The sequence below is a fragment of the Mobula hypostoma genome, chromosome 25, assembly GCF_963921235.1.
Source record: "Mobula hypostoma chromosome 25, sMobHyp1.1, whole genome shotgun sequence".
NCBI lineage: Eukaryota > Metazoa > Chordata > Chondrichthyes > Myliobatiformes > Myliobatidae > Mobula > Mobula hypostoma.
Window position 1 is genome coordinate 9972286 of NC_086121.1, and position 15080 is coordinate 9987365.

The 15080-nt window shown below is 45.3% G+C and overlaps 1 long non-coding RNA gene across 1 annotated transcript in view; it reads right to left on the reverse strand.

Moving 5' to 3' along the window:
- Positions 1–1097: 1097 nt before the first annotated feature.
- Positions 1098–15080, reverse strand: part of LOC134337865 (uncharacterized) — a 126265-nt gene continuing 112282 nt past the window's right edge. Inside the window, exon 3 of the long non-coding RNA XR_010016096.1 lies at positions 1098–1595. This is a non-coding gene — a long non-coding RNA (uncharacterized LOC134337865). The remainder of the gene's footprint in view (positions 1596–15080) is intronic.

A 15080-nucleotide genomic window follows, 5' to 3' on the forward strand; every position in this document is an offset into this window, starting at 1 on the left:
GCTGTGTCCTGCAAACTGCGTAGGAAGAAATAAACAAACAGGCTCTCCCTCATGGCACTACACTCACTGAAGCCAGACTCAATAAAATTAAAAAAAATACAACTCCTTGCCATTATTAATTGCCGAGTTCAGAGAGGTTCTTTTAGTGTTCGGAGCGCTAAATACATAAAAGTGGCAGAATTGTCCAAGATAGGGAAGCAGGCAGGAAACGATAATGGATGTTCAAGCACTTTAACCCTCTGAGTAATGAAAGCAACGCAGCACTAAGCTGCTAAATATGACAAGGTTAGCACTTTTAGCTTTATTGATAGGCTGCCATTAATAAAACAAGGCTCTTGAGTGTTCCTGTGAATATTTGCTTCCTCTTTCATAATATGCATGATGATGATGTTACACAGGACAAATTTCCACATTATTGAGGGCCTGGATGCAAAGAGTAATATAGATTTTATACCCAAAGGGTTAAAAGATTTATTAAGGATCAGTTTTCAAATATTACTTCTCAACTCCTGGGCTCTCTGCGCTTCCAAGCACACCACAATTACAACTTTTAAAGCACGCTCCATTGTGAGTTTGTGCTCAGCCAGGGACCCGGCCAAGCATCGGGCACTGAGCGCTGGAGACTGGCCGGGGAATGGCAGCTTGAGATCTTGCCCCTTTCCTCGTGCTTACTTACTGCCCGTTATGCCACTGGCATTTAGGGCAGCAGCAATGGAGGTCCGTGATCTAGCTGCATTCAGGGCTTCCTTCATTCCTTCATCATACCAGTAGCTTCCTCTCGGTTTTCCCTTTCAGCCACACAGGTCCCGGGAGGAGACTCAGGAATACCATCACACTCAGATGTAGAAAGATTCCCCATTGCTGTTTCTGTGACAATTTTGTTTTATCATTCAGGGCTGTAGGCCCTGAGTCTAACCACCAACCTGGAGGACCAGTGGACCACTCTTAGTCTGGCCGCTACACTTTGACCTGTTTGGCACGGGTGACCCCACCAAGAGCCAAAGCATAACGTCCAGACTCCAACCAGCACGGCTCTCTGGGTCACTGAAGCGCACCATGACAAGGTTGTGGTCCTCATGGCCCTCCGTTTCCCCAGGACCAAGATAAGCCGAACATGGCAAGCTGATTCAAAGGTGCTTCCACTTAAACAAAAGGCCCCTGCGGAGCTGGTGATTGGATGGGGGGGTTTAGAGCCAGCTCTAGTATCAGGACCACTGCAGGGTCTGTCTCCTTGCTGTAGTACAGTGCTCAGTACTGTATCTCCACAAGTATAATGCTGTGCCATGGTAGTGTAGTGGTTATCACGACACCATTACAACTCGGGGGGGGGTGAGGTCAGAGTTCACAGCTCAATCCCAGCGTCCTTTGTAAGAAAGTTTGTACATTCTTCAAGTGTCCATGTGGGTTTCCTCCGGGTGCTCTGGTTTCCTCCCACAGTCCAAAGATATACCAGTTAGTAGTAGGTCACTTGGTCATTGTAAATTGTCCTGTGACTAGGCCAGGGTTAAGAAGGAGGGCTGCTGAGCTGGAAGGGCCTGTTCCGTGCTGTAACTCGAAATAAAACCCCGAAGGTTTCCTTTAGGTGCTCTGGCTTCCTTCAGAGGAAAGATAAACAAACAAACAAATTCAAACCATCTGACAACCTAAGGTGAAGAACACAGTTTCCAATTTCAGTATTTCGTTAACGTGATAATCTCTGATTTCCGGTTCGATAGATGGACGCGTTGGTTCCCAGCAACCTTCACCAACATGTACACTTTGGCTAAGTCACCAACAACCATGTTGGGCTGGGTCACTCAAGGTCAGCTGAGGCAGAGCCTTGTTGTAGATGTGGCGAATGTGGTTTGCACATCTGGTGAGTCCCTGCAACATACTGCAGTTGGTGGTGATGATGTGGTCAGCAATGCTCACTGAAGGTCAGACCATAAGACTGTAGGACACAGCCACAAAAGTAGGCCTGCTCCACCATTCCATCATGGCTGACTTATTATACACCTCAACCCTACTCTCCTGTGTCCTCCCCATTTCCTTTGGATGCCCTTACTAATCAAGAACCTATCAACATCCACTTTAATATATCCAATGACTTGGCCTCCACAGCCATTCGTGCAATGAATTTCACAGATTCACCGCCCTCTGGCTAACGAAATCCCTCCTCATTTCTGTTCTACAAGGACATCCCTCTGTTCCTAGACTCCTCCACTATTGGAAACATCCTCCCCACATTCACTCTATCCAGGCCTTCCAACATTCGGAAGGTTTCACTCAGGCCCGTCCTCCCTCCTCCTTTTAAACCCCAGCAAGTACAGGCCCGGAGCTAGCAAGCACTCCTTGTACATTAACCCTTACATTCCTGTCTACATTTGATCAACACGTTTCCTTTACTATAACGGTGACCACATTTCAAAGGCACTTCATTCCGAAAAGAATGTGAAAGGTGGAGAAATCCAAGCCTTTCCTTTTACTCACTCACCATTCCTCTGGGAGAGGGCCACTGATAAAGACGTTAACACAGGGTCATTCCCGCCCCCCCCCCGCCTTCTGCATCGCAAAATGGACTCCATGAGAAAGCAGGTGAATAAAACTGACAGTTGTCTCGATGATCCTTGGTGGTAGGTAGGTTCCAGGCCTTAACAGTCAGAGGCAGAAGTGAGACCACAAAGGTGAAAAGTGCATTATCTCCCAGCATCTACCCTTCCCCATTTACTTCACTACCCTTAAGTGACCTGGGAATGAATGGGTTAACGTAGAGGATATCTGATGGCTCTGCTCACCGGAGTTTAGAAGAATGAGGGGAGAGTCTCACTGAAACCAATCAAACATTGAAAGGTTGAGATAGAGTGGACGTGGAGAAGATGTGTCCTACGGTGGGGTAGGGAGGCGGCCTAGAACCAGAAGGAACAGCCTCAGAATAGGACATCTCTTTAGAAGAGAGATGAGAAGGAATTTCTTTAGCTAGAGGGTAATGAATTTGTGGAATTCGTTACTAGAGAGACAGCTGTGGAGGCCAAGTCATTCAGTATATTTAAAGTGAAGGTTGATAGGTTCTTGATTAGTTGGGGTGTCAAAGGTTACGGACAGAAGGCAGGCTGAGAGGTCAATAAATCAGCCTTGACGGAATGGCGGAGCAGATTCAATGGGCTGAATGGCCTAATTCTGCTCCCATGTCTTATGATTTTATGGCCTAGCTATTCCCTCGCAACCCTTCTTGCCCAATCTCCGTGGCAGTGCCTTGATTTTTCTCTTGTTGCGGCTGTTGCCACTTGTGCTGTTCTGTGGAACTTTGTGGGCACGCTACGTTGGCACTGGAATGTGTGGTGACACTCGCGGGCTGCCCCCAGCGTAAATGACGTTAACACAAATAATGCATTTCACCATATTGCATGTGATAAATAAACCTGAATCTGAATAACTCACGCCAAATGCTGGAGGAACTCAGCAGGCCAGGCAGCATCGATGGAAAAAGAGTACAGTTGACGTTTTGGGCCGAGACCCTTCAGCAGGACCCGCTCCTCCCAGTATTCCGTGTGTGCTGTTTGGATGTCCAGCACCTGCAGAATTTCTCTTGTTTGTGTCTGAATCTGAATGTCAAGTTTGGTTCAGATTCTGTTCAAGCATGGTATGTACGTGCAATCTCATTCAATGCATGAACTCCGGCTTGGCATCAGTGAGGTACTTGCTAATATGGTGGGCCGCCCATCTTTATCGGTGACCTTGACATGCAATGCAACAGGGGTTCTCAACTTTTTGAACCCCTAATGTCAACCGAAGGGTCTGTGGACCCCTCAATACAAATGCTATCAGTGGCTCTCTATCATAGTCATAGTCATACTTTATTAATCCCGGGGGAAATTGGTTTTCGTTACAGTTGCTCCATAAATAATAAATAGTAATAGAACCATAAATAGTTAAATAGTAATATGTAAATTATGCCAGTAAATTATGAAATGAGCCAGGACCAGCTTATTGGCTCAGGATGTCTGACCGTCCAAGAGAGGAATTGTAAAATTTGATGGCCACAGGCAGGAATGACTTCCTATGATGCTCAGTGCTGCATCTCGGTGGAATGAGTCTCTGGCTGAATGTACTCCTGTGCTCAACCAGTACATTATGTAGTGGATGGGAGACATTGTCCAAGATGGCATGCAACTTGGACAGCATCCTGTTTTCAGACACCACCGTCAGAGAGTCCAGTTCCATCCCCACAACATCACTGGCCTTACGAATGAGTTTGTTGATTCTGTTGGTGTCTGCTACCCTCAGCCTGCTGCCCCTGCGCAAAACAGCAAACATGATCGCACTGGCCACCACAGACTCGTAGAACATCCTCAGCATTGTCTGGCAGATGTTAAAGGACCTCAGTCTCCTCAGGAAATAGAAATGGCCCAGACAAATGAAGATAGAACCAAAGGATCTCTACACCTTTTACATTACTTTCAGAATGTCCCACTGAAGTACCTTTGCTGTTAGAACATAGAACACTACTGCACAGTACAGGCCCTTCAGCTTTCGATGTCATGCCAACCTTTTAACCTACTCTAAAATCAATCTAACACTTCCTTCCTATGTAGTCCTCCATTTTTCTATCATCCACATGTCTACTAAAGACAGGAAAGGAATGGAGGGTTATGGGTTGAGTGCAGGTCGGTGGGACTAGGTGAGAGTAAGAATTTGGCACGGGCTAGAAGGGCCGAGATGACCTGTTTCTGTGCTGTATGGTTATAAAGAACATACACTCAGTGGTGACTTGATTGGGTACAGGAGTAGAACCCAGTGTGGTCTTCTGCAGCTGTAGCCCATCCACTTTGAGGTTCAAAGTGTTGTGCATTCAGAGATGCTCTTCTGCACACCACTGTTGTAATGTGTGGTTATCTGAGTTACTGTTGTCTTCCTGGCAGCTTCAACCAGTCTGGCCATTCTCCCCTGAGCTCCCTTGTTAACCAGGTGTTTTCACCCACAGACCAGTCGTTTACGGGGTGCTTTTTGTTTCTCGCACCATTCTTTGTAAACCCTAGAGACTGTTGTGCATGAAAATCCCAGGAGATCAGTAGTTCCTGAAATACTCAAACCACCCCATCTGGCACCAACAATCATTCCACAGTCAAAGTCACTTAGATCACATTTCTTTTCCCATTCTGATGTTTGGCCTGAACAACAACTGAACCTCTTGATCACGTCTGCATGCTTTCATGCATTGAGTTGCCTCCACACGAGTGGCTGATCAGATACTTACATTGACAAGTAAGTGTACAGGTGTACCTAATAAAGTAGCCACGAACTGCAGAATGAAAAAGGAAATAAGAACTCTGGGTCCCAATAACAGCAACAGGGTAACAACCAGAAAATTTGTTTCTCCAAATAGCAAATGAAGAATAACTATCGGGCAATGTACAGGAAATAAACCTCTTCTTTGACTTGAAATAACTCCCAGTTTTGATTGACAGAGGAGGTGGGATAATGGTAATTCATCATGGGTAACTCCAGCAACCAACAAGGCAACTCCAACTGACCCTCACTACCACTCAAGTCCTTCCCCTTGTCTTTAACCATCTTTATAGTCCTGCTCGCTGCACAGCATTGGGAACGTACACGGACGTCTGGGTTAATTTTCATTAGCATTTGAAAAAAAAGAACTGTTCTGCGAAAGTGGTGTGGGATCGAGAATCTTTATGGAGTTGGGGGGGGGGAGTGAGCATTAGTTTTCAGCAAGTCATCCATAAAAATTTTAATCAACAACAGCTGTAGTCGATGAATGGTCAATTAATCGTTCCCAGTTTTTATTAACACAAGTATAAAGGTCATTTAGTCGAAGGAGAGGTGAAATAGGCAGCATCTTTCCCTCCTGGTCTGTTCTAAGCTATCAAATGAAATCACGTTGTATTCCAAATTTATAGTCTTTAGGAAGCCAGTCTCCGAATTACTGAAAACATAAACAGTCATTCAATCTCAAATGGCAGAGTCGTTACAATGCAGCCTTCTTAAGGTCAATTCTTATCTTCAGCAAACTGAGTTTTACTTTGTCGTCTGATTAAAATTAGCCTAGTATTTACATCTTGCAATGAGATGCTGAAGGCTAACACTGCCTCGAACATGATCTGTCAATGTTTATACGTGGGGTACGGTGGCACAGTGGTTACGTTACCGACAGAGCAATCTGAAGGCTGGACTCATTTATTCAGAGAAGCAAGTTCAAACCTCACCATGGCAGCTGGGAATTTTAAATACAGTTAATTAAATAAATCTGGGGTTTATTTTTTTTTAAACTAATATCGGTAATGGTAACCACAAAATTTACCAGGTTATGATTTAAAACCCATCTTGTTTGATAATGGCCTTCAGAGTAGGAAATTACAGCATTCACACGTTCTTATGTTCCAGTTGTTTGTGACATCTAGATGCTTCAAGCAATGTGATTGACCATCAATGATCTTGGAATTCAGCTCAAGGTTATTTCAAGGTCAATAAATACTGACCTCACCTGTGATGTCTACACTCCTGAAGAAGTGAAGAGGGAAAGGTCTTCAGAAAATCTGCCAGTGAAGAGCAGAATGGTTGTCCGGTTACCAACGGTGGGCAGAGGCTTGAAGGAACCAGCCAGGGCTTGTAAACTGTCATTAGTCAAGGGAGTTCCCATCAGACAATGAACCAGGACACTGGCAACTGGCATTGAAGATCACAACGGAAATCAGAGCAAATGGCCGAAAGGTCATGAAGTCAGGGATATCTAGAGACCACAAAAGGCTGTATCTTATCTTATTTAGCCTAAAACCGAACAACCTTCCAGTTTCACTTGGTTAATCTGTCCAGAGGATTAAAATTACAGACAATTCAACGTAACACCCTCATCGCCCTCCCTCCCGACAAGCTCGAAAGACTCAGTGAACACCATTGAAAGCTTAGTGGATCTCCGGTGTGGTACCCAGCACATGGATGACCAACAGAAACAACGCCAACAAACGAGAATGAAGGAAAACTCTCACAGAGATTTCACTGTGCGTCAGGCGTTAAATCAAGAACGACATTTTCTAGGTACTGTTTCCTGTAGTTATCATCAGTGGCTAGTGGAGTTATGGGAGTCCTCTCAAGGTTCAAAGTAAATTTATTATCAAAGTACCCACATGTTACCAGATACTACCTTGAGATTCATTTTCAACCAGCAAGAATTTTCTGAGAAACTATACATGAACAAAGACCATTGCGCAAAAGAAGACGAAGTATATAGATACAAATAATAGAACATGAGTTGTAAAGAGGTCTTGAACGTGAGTCTTTAGAATGAACTTATTGGAGTAACTCAGAAAAACTTTGTGAAGACTTTGGCCATTCAGTACTCATTGGCCAACTGGTGCTTGACCCTTGGGCACGGTTGGGACTTTGCAGATTTGCTGATGGATTTCAGAGACCACTCTGTCAGACTGAAGGTGGAGTCTGCCACACACGCTGACCAGCGTAAAGGGTTAGAAGGGCTGAATAGCCTCTTAAAGTTACCTTAAACAGATTTAGCAGCACAGAGTCGTAGAGTAATACAGAAGGGAAACAGGCCCTTCTGCCCAACTGGTTCAGACTAGTCCTATGTGCCTGCACTTGGCCTATATCCCTTTAAACCAGGGGTTCCCAACCTGGGGTTAACAGACCCCTCGGATAATGGTAGAGGCCCATGGCATAAAAGCAGGTGGGAACCCCTGATTTAAACCTTTCCTATCCACGTACCTGCCCAAGTGTCTTTTAAATGTCGTTATTGTACCTGCCTCAAATACTTTCCCTGTCAACTCGTTCCATACACCAACCACTCACCCTGTGAAGAAGTTACCCTTCAGGTCCATTTTAAATCTTTCCCCTCTCACATTACACCTATGCCCTTTGATTCAACTTCCCTGGGAAAAATGACTGTGCGCATCCACCTTCATGATTTTATACACCTCTATAAACTCCTTTCAGGGTCACGGGGCACTGTTAACACTCAATGATCACCAGGAACTTCTGTTGGACAGTGTGACTTGCTTAACTCAGAGGCCATTTTAGGAGGACAACCTGTATCGCTAAAGTATCGTAAATAATCAGAAGCTACAATGCAAATAAAACAGCACCAAATAAGTGGTACTTGACACACTTTCTGGGATTATACTGGACACCTCAATTTACAAGCCTTATGAGGAAAGGTTGAGTGAGCTAGGGCTTTTCTCTTTGGAGTGATGGAGGCTGAGAGGTGATCTGGTGGAGGTGTATAAGATTACAAGAAGCATAGACAGAGTGGACAGCCAGCACCTTTTCCCCAGGGTGGCAGAGGCCAATACGAGAGGTCGTCTGTTGAACGTGAGTGGAGGAAAGTTTAGCCGAGATGTTAGGGAAAGGTTTACTACACTGAGAGTTGTGGGTGCCTGCAATACGGTGATGGAGGCAGATACAAAAGGGACATTTCAAAGACTCTTAGTCAGTCTCATGGATGTAAGAAATGTGTAGGGTTACAGGCTTTGCAGGAGGGAACATCTTCAAGAAACAATGCTTCCAAAAGGTAGCGTCCATTATTAAGGACCTCCATCACCCAGGTAATGCGTTATTCTCATTGTTACCATCAGGGAGGAGGTGCAGAAGCCTGAAGGCACACACTCAGCAATCAGGAACAGCTTCTTCCCCTCTGCCATCCGATTCCTGAATGGACATTGAACCCATGAACACTACCTCACTACTTGTTTATTTCTATTTTTGCACTGCTTTATTTAATTTAACTATTTAATATACATACTGTACACCTACGGTAATTCACGTTTTTTTCTGTTATTGCAATGTTCTGCTGCCACAAAGACAAAAAAAAATTCACGACATATACTGGAGATATTAAACCTGATTCTGAACGTTCAGGTCCTGATAGAGGGTCTTGACCAAGAACGTCGACTTTTTATTCCTTTCCATAGATCCACGGATGCTGCCTGGCTGGCTGTTCACCAGGTGTGTGTGTGTGTGTGTGTGTATGTGTGTCTAGTTTGATCATGCGTACTGAGTTTATAATCATTATGGGCTGAAGGGCCCCATACTGTGACTGAAAACAGCAATGGTATACCAAGTCTGGAATCACATAGAGGACTTACTAATTTCCCTTCCCAAAAGATGAGCGAGTCAGGGAGATTTTATAATAATGCAGGAGTTTCACATTAACCATTACTGACTGTAGCCTCCTAATTCCAGAATTTATGTAAATCAAAACCCCACCCCTACCCAGCGCAGACTCTGGTTCCACAGCCTGGGCCTCTGGACTACTGGTGCAGTGACTGAACGGCCACACTGCCATCCCCATGAGAACAATGCCCCGGAAATGTTAGAAGAGGGGTTTCTCTATGGCTTCCTCTCCTCCTTCCTTTTCTCCCCAGGTCCACTCTCCTCTCCTATCAGGTTCCCTCTTCTCTAGCCCTTTACCTTTTCCACCTGTCACCACCCAGCTTCTCACTTCATCCCCCCCCCCATCTACCTCACCTGGTTCACCTATCACCTGCCAGCTTCTCACTTCATTTCCCCCCCCCCATCTACCTCACTTTCTCCTCACCTGGTTCACCTATCACCTGCCAGCTTCTCACTTCATCTCCCCGCCCCCATCTACCTCACTTGGTTCACCTATCACCTGCCAGCTTCTCACTTCATCTCCCCGCCCCCATCTACCTCACTTGGTTCACCTATCATCTGCCAGCTTCTCACTTCATCTCCCCTCCCCCATCTACCTCACACAGCTTCACCTATCACCTGCCAGCCTAGACCCCTTCCCCTACCCCCCCAGCTTCTGCTTTCAACCCTCTTCCTTCCTAGTCCTGACGAAGGGTCTCAGCCCAAAATGTCGACTGTGTACTCTTTTCCACAGATGTTGCCTGGCCTGCTGAGTTCCTCCAGCAACTTGTGTATGCTACTCTCTATGTAAAGTGCATATTTTAGTTCACCTGGGTGAATTGAACCCCATGGGCCAATATTAACAGCCGGCGTTCCTCAGGTTAAGCAGAAGGCACAATCAGGCTCCCTCTGCTGGGTCCCGACTATACAACATGGGGTTCAAACACCTCGGTCGCACGCACTGGACAATGATGCCACATCTGAACCTCAGTCCTGTTGACTTGCCTCAGAGGACACCTACGACCACAGGTAACATTGGTAATCGATGTCTACATCTGTGGGGGGGGGGGTGTCTCATTGAAACCTATTGAATATTGAAAGGCCGAGATAGAGTGGACATTTCCTATAGCAGGCAAGTCTAGGACCAGAGGGCACAGCCTCAGAATATAAGGGCGTCCCTTTAGTATCAGAATTAGAATCAGGTTTAACATCACTGGCAAATGTTGTGAAATTTGTTGTAAGACAGCAGGACATAATAATAATTAAGAAGTATATATATTTTTAAAGTTAAATTTAATAAGTAATGCAAAAAGAGAAAAAAAAAGTAGTGAGGTAGTGTTCATGGGTTCAATATCCATTCAGAAATCTGATAGCAGAGGGGAAGAGGCTATTCCTGAATCGTTGAGTGTGTGCCTTCAGGCTCCTGTACCTTGTCCCTGATGGTAGCAATGAGAACAGAGATGAGGAGGAATTTCTTTAGCCAGAGGATGGAGAGGTTGTGGAATTAATTGCCACAGGGAGGCCAAGTCAATGGGTATATTTAAAGTGGAAGTGTGTTGCTAGAAATCCCAGCAACACACACAGAGTGCTGGAGGAAGGCCAGGTAGCATCTATGGAAAAGAGAAAAACATTGTGATGAAGGGTCTCATCCCAAAACATCAACTGTTCACTCTTTTCCACAGAGGCTGCCTGGCCTGCTGAGTCCCTCCAGCATTTTGTGTGTGATGACAGGTTCTCGAGTAGTAAGGGCAGCAAAGGTTATGGGGGGAAGGCAGGAGAAAAGGGTTGAGAGGGATACTAAATCAGCCATGACGTATTGGTGGAGCAGACCTTATTGGCCGAATGGCCTAATTCTGCTCCTACATCTTATGGTCTTCTGCAGATTTAAGGTCATTTTTCTTTTCCTATCTACATGAAGATGACCATCGTCTGGAAGGACTCAACTTCTTATGGTTTTTTTGGACTCCACCTGGGTTTCAAGGGAGCAATCTTCCAGCTCATTCCCCTAAACTACTGAGTCACTGTCTCCTCTTTATAGACTGATAGGTTGTAATGGAGACCTTGAATGCACAGTAATTCCTTCAGAAAGTTACTGCGAGAGAGAAAAGAAAGCACAAATCAGGGTTTACTTGACAAGTGAGACCTGGTTTTATAGAGCTGTACTAACATCAGTTGTACGAGACACTTCTCTGAAGAGTAATCATTTCCATCACTAGCATTGCAGATAAGCATCTTTGGAATTGATCTGAAGTACTATTGCGTTTTTATTGGATGAAAGTTGATAAAGAATTTCTTCCATTTACGTGGCAGAGGAGCTGTGACTATTAAAAAGTGTTTCTACACTGAGCCCAGCGTTCCATACTCTAAGCTATGAACAGAATTGATGAGGTGATTTTCTTTTATTTTTTCACTTTTTTCCCCACACTTGCAAAGGTGTTGATCTAGCCAGTGCAGAAGAAGCAAAAATGTCCCAGCATATCACCTCTATCTCCATCTGGTTTCCCCTCCTCCTCCCTTTCTCCCACGGTCCACTCTCCTCTCCTATCAGATTCCTTCTTCTTCAGTTCTTTGCCTCTTCTACCTATCACCTCCCAGCTTTGTTTCACCTCCCCCTGGTGCCCCTCCTTCACCCTTTCTTGCATGGACGGTCCACTCTCCTCTCCTATCAGATTCCTTCTTCTACAGCCCTTTATCTCTTCCACCTCCCCCTCACCTGGTTTCATCCGTTACCTGCCGGATTGTGCTTCTTCCCCTCCTCCCATCTTCTTATCCTGGCTTTATCCCCCTTCCTTTCCGGTCCTAAAGAAGGGTCTCGGCCCGAATCATCGACTGTTTATTTCCCTCCATAGATACTGCCTGACCTGCTGAGCTCTTCCAGCACTTTGTGTGTGTTGCTAATAACCAGTATGCCCTGCCTCATTCAAATACACACCCTAACTAGAGCTAATATTAGTCTATTTTAAGACGAACTCAGGGACAGCTAGGGAGGTAACAACCAACACGAGAGGCCACAGATGGCAAAACCTTCTAAAACATATAAACTGCTGAAGGAACTCAGCCAGTCAGGCAACATTCAGGTTTAGATCCAGATTTAGATTTATTTATCACATGTACATCGAAACATACAGTGAAATGCATTGTTCCTGTTAACAACCACCGCAACTTGAGGGCCTGAGATAGCGGGAAAGGTTGAATAGGTTAAGACTCTGTAGTGTAGGAGAACGAGAAGAGTTTTGGCAGAAGTATACAACATTATGAGGGGTATAGATGAGGTAAATGCAAGCAGGCTTTTTCCACAGAGGTCGGGTGAGACTAGAACCAGAGGTCATGGGTTAAGGGTGAAAGGTGAAATAATTAAGGGGAAGCTGAGGGGGAGCTTCTTCACAGAGGGAAACTTCTTCACTCGAGGACATTGGTGGATGAAGGTTCAACTGCAACATTTAAGAGGAGTTTGGATAAGTATATGGATGGGCAGGGTACGGTTCAGATGAGGCTGGATAATCTGTAGTCTGACCCTTTGTAATGGGGTCAGTCAATGCAATATGCTCAAAGTGCTTCTCCTCTTGCCCCAGTTTCCCCACAAGTGACGCTAACCCACCTTCTCTATCCCTCACTTATCTCTGCGATCTGAGCACTCTCTTCTACCCCTTTGGCAACTGCTGTGCTCGGCTTCAGTCCTGCTCCCTTGCTCTCTTCAGTCCTCATTGACACCTCCCCCAGACAGATCACCTGTGATAAGTAAACACACCTCAACGGAATCATCAGCATATGTGTCACCTGGACCTGCTTTACACCCTATCAAAGGTATTCCCTCTTCCCTCTTCGCAATTCACACCCTGCCTTTCCAGTCCTGACTTGAAATGCTATTGGCTTTTTGTTGTCTGTCACGTGCTCTAAGACACGCTGAAAAGCCTTTACTCTGCATGCCCCCAAGACAAATCATACCTCACATAAGTAGATCGAGGAATGAAAAGAAAACCGATGCAGAAGACCATAAACACAAGAGATTCTGGAGGGGAAGGAGTACAAGCTAGAAGGTGATAGGTGAGACCAGGTGAGGGGGAAGGTGACTGGGGGAGGGGGCAATGAAGTCAGAAACTATTCCTGTGCACCAGAAGGACAGACAAAGGAAATATTCCTGAGTCTCAGACGGTGGAAGACACTCTTACCTTTGGATGTAATATCAAAAAGTGTTCTTGCTTTACTTATTTTTATTTATTTTGAAATATAGCAGGGTAACGGGCCCTCCCTGTCCAACAAGCCTGAGCCATCCAATTACACCCATGTGACTAAGATACCTTTGGAATGTGGGAGGAAACCGGAGCACCCGGAGGAAACCAGCTCTAAGGTGACACTAGTCCTGAATTAAGAGTTCATTCAGGGGCGAGACTTTGGGGATAGATTCATGAACACGACACTTTTGCAGGGGGCTTAGAAATACCTTACTCCAACCCATCACCTTTGGCTGTTCTTCCATTAATGGTGCTAATTAATGGTGGTGGTTGGGTTTGATCAGATAGATCTCTGTGACAATGTCAAAAGATAAAGACTAGATTTATTTGTCAGATGTACATCAAAACATATAGTGAAATGCATCTTTTGCGTCAATGACCAACACAGCCCGAGGACGTGCTGGGGGAACCCGCAAAGTGCTGCCAAGCTTACCCCCAATTTACTAATCCTAACCTGCACGGCTTTTGGAATGTGGCAGGAAGCTGGACCTCCAAGAGGACCACAACCTTGTCGTAGGGTTTGGAAGCTTCTGTGCCTCAATGACCCAGAGATCTATGACGGCTGGAGTCAGGGCTTTATGCATTAGCACTTGGCAGGGTCAGTCACGCCAAGCAGGTCAAAGGGTAGAGACCAGACTAAGAGTGGTCCACCGGTCCTCCAGGTTCGGGGGTTCGGCTCAGGGCCAACAACCCTGACTGGTCAAACAAAAAGTTGTGAAATTAGCAATGAAGAATATCTACACGCAATGGTACGGACAAGCAGAGATGAAGAACCTTCCGTTATTAAGTCTACACAAGGGCTGCCCTAAATGCCAGCGTTGCAACGGGGGGTGAAGGAAGAAAACTGGAGCATTCAAAGGAAATCCACGCAGTCACGGGGAGAACACACAAATTCTTTACAGTCAGGGCAGGAATTGAAGCCCGATGCTGTAAAGTGTTATGGAAGGCTCTAAGATACTATGCTGCCCTTGATTGGACTTCAATAAGGGAAGGCTATTGATTGACTGATGCGTCAAATAATTCCAGAGGAATATCATCGCCCCCTGTAGCAGAGAAGCTGGAACACACTACTCCAAAAAGTGGATGAAGATACATTTAAGCGGAAATGGATGGGAAATGGTGAAAGTATTAAAAGATGCACTGATCCAGGTGACATCATAAAGTGAGAGGAGACTAAAGAGTTTGTTTCTGTGAATTTGATGACGGCAAAGATTCACTTCGGCTAGAGTCTAACACTTTCAGACTGTTGGCATCAAACCTCACATATAAAATCAGATTTACAATATTACTGATTTTACAACCCCATTCTCAAACACACAGAATGCTTGCTTGCTTCTGCAGTTGCAAAGGTTATCCAAATAGCCCTCTGCGTTAGATTCTAAGATCACCCTTTGCCCTTTCCATTTGCTGGTTCGACACATGAGACCAGAGATCATCCAGCGGCCACTAAAAAGCTCCTTAAAACGCTGTCCCAACCTGACTGGTAGGTATGGCGGCACTGTAGTCCCGCAAACATTGGCACTCCCAGCCTGAAAGGCGTAGTTTTGTGTCGAGACAGCTCAACAAAGATGGCTGTTCATTTTCACCAGCAGCTGCCAAGTTATCAGCCAAACTTAGTTAGATAAATACACAGAACACAGAAACAACAGCTGAAGAGTATGTCAAAGCCAGTGCGGCAGGAACTTGTTTTTTTTGTATTGAAACAGATTGACAAAAGGGTTAGTGTCTCTTTAAAGCGAGCCTACAAACAGCACA